At 48.5% G+C, this 2,289-nt stretch overlaps 1 protein-coding gene across 1 annotated transcript in view; it reads right to left on the minus strand.

The window, feature by feature from the left end:
* The window catches only part of ZNF536 (zinc finger protein 536), a 416,602-nt gene extending 415,005 nt beyond the window's left edge, over window positions 1-1,597 (minus strand). The window contains exon 1 of the mRNA XM_019642730.1: window positions 819-1,597. The gene's annotated coding sequence lies outside the window, so the exon portion shown is untranslated. The remainder of the gene's footprint in view (window positions 1-818) is intronic.
* Between the last annotated feature and the right edge of the window lie 692 nt (window positions 1,598-2,289).

Genomic DNA, 2,289 nt, shown 5'->3' on the forward strand with positions numbered 1-2,289 from the left:
CCCGCGCGCCCCCCGCCCGCCGACCCCCCGGCGCCGCGCCGCGATCTGCCCACCTTTGTTTTCCTTACCTTAAACATCGAGACGCGGGCGTCGGGAGCAAACTCGGGCACGTAAACGGAGCGTTGTAAAAGATTGTGTTCAATGAATAATGAGACATGTCCACATGATTGACTCGATCATTTTCCGGGGCTGCGGGGGGACGGGCGCCCCGCTCGTGCGCCTCGGCCGCCCGCCCGGTGGAGCCCGGCGCGCCGTCCCCAGCCTGGCCGGGGCAGGGCGGGCTGCGTGTTCATCCGCCTCTGCTCGGAGTCGCCCCGTTCATTGATACTCATCACCCAGCCCCGCAGACATCCCCGTCCCCGGCTCGGCCTCCCCCTATCTGGTAGGTGAAATGCATTGTACCATTAAAAACGCTCTCCCATTGTCGCCCTGGCATAATTCACAGCAACTAGATAGGTCTTGCGGCATTTAGCTTTGATGAGCCAGAGACTGAACCCTTGATATAATAATCTACAAAGAATGGTGTGTGATCGTCCATTTTTCCTCTCTGTCTAGCAACTAAGAAACCATTTAACACAGCGCAGCTTGCTTCTGACCTTGAGCTCATGTAAACACACTTATTAAAATCTATCTATTCTCCAAGAGCTACATTCTGATTGTCAGACTCGTTACTGAGACATATATCAGCCCCTTCGCTTGTCACTACTTTGCATTCCTGCCTTTGACTAAAGAATTTTTTATCCAGCCGAGAGGGAGAGAGATTGCCACGGAGGGAGAGGAGAGACGGAGACGGGGTGAGGAAAAAGCGTAATTCTTACCTGCTCCTGAAACTATTTAAAGTCTGTTTCTTTTCTGGGGGGAAAAAAAACTCCCGGGTGAATCTCGGTGGACAGCGGGACGCGGAGAATCAGTCACAGCCCGGGCGTTTAAGGGAGTCATCAGCGATCAAATGACGTTGATCCGCGCTGTAACCTTGTGGCGTATTTAATGTAAATAAGGCAGTTATGTTGCCAATCGCCGCGATACAAACACGGAGAGGTCCTCAGCCTCGCCTCCCGCGCCTGCCATTAGAGGCGACTTTATTTACAGACACTATTTAGGAGATCATGATAATTCTAAAACAATACTAGTGCCAAATGATTATGAAAATATGATTTTAATTAATCACGTAGTAGGCAAGGAAATTAGCATACGGTAATTAAACTTCCAGAAAAACGTCACGCAGGTTCTCTGCCTTATGGGTCCAGAATAATCGTCACACGGTGGGCTCCAGGACTTAATTATTAAACAAAATAACTTTTTAAAGGCAACTTTGTAAGTGCTGGTCCTCAAGGCAAACCTTTGGTAAATAATACAAGGTAACAAGGTAGAGAGAGATGTGAGTGACGCCTGAGGTTGGTTTCTGTGAAGCAGGGAGAGGGGGGGAGAAGGGGAAAAGCTGAATAATGCAATTATACATTCTCTGTCCTAGAGTTGACAAAAGCTGGTGCCTCAAAAGCCTCTTTGTTATGGGATTATATAATGATCCTGGTGTCATTATGGGGGGAAAAGATTCAGTAATAATAATAAAAGAAGTATCCAAATACACCAATGAGAAGCTTGTTTTAAAGAAAAGACTTGCATGTGACATTGGGGAATGTTAATAGCAGAAAGACAGGGCCCAAAAGAGAGAGAGAGAGAGAGAGAGAGAGGGAGAGAGAGAAAGGGAGGGAGGGAGAGAGAGAGAGAAAGGGAGGGAGGGAGGGAGAGAGGGAGAGGCCTGTGTTAAGCATGGTTAAGAAGNTAATAATAAAAGAAGTATCCAAATACACCAATGAGAAGCTTGTTTTAAAGAAAAGACTTGCATGTGACATTGGGGAATGTTAATAGCAGAAAGACGGAGACGAAGAGAGAGAGAGAGAGAGAGAGAGAGAGAGAGAGAGAGAGAGAGAAGGAGGGAGGGACAGAGGGAGAGAGAGAAAGGGAGGGAGGGAGAGAGAGAGAGAAAGGGAGGGAGGGAGGGAGAGAGGGAGAGGCCTGTGTTAAGCATGGTTAAGAAGTGATGGAGACTGATTATTCAAAACACCAAGCCACGGGAACACTTTCAACGTTGATTCAGGTAAGACTTGTTCCAGCCTGCCCCAACCAAGTTCCCCCAAGATGACTGGGGGGTTTTAAACCAGGACACCACAATACACAAAAAGCGAAGATAAAGACAAGGCACAGCACAGCCACCTTATCACCACCCTTTCCTGTGGAAGGAGCCACTCAGTTGCAAACCTGCCCAAGAGTGGGGCTAGGTGCAGAAAA

Source organism: Hipposideros armiger, unplaced genomic scaffold (genome assembly GCF_001890085.2).
Source record: "Hipposideros armiger isolate ML-2016 unplaced genomic scaffold, ASM189008v1 scaffold_4, whole genome shotgun sequence".
Lineage (NCBI taxonomy): Eukaryota > Metazoa > Chordata > Mammalia > Chiroptera > Hipposideridae > Hipposideros > Hipposideros armiger.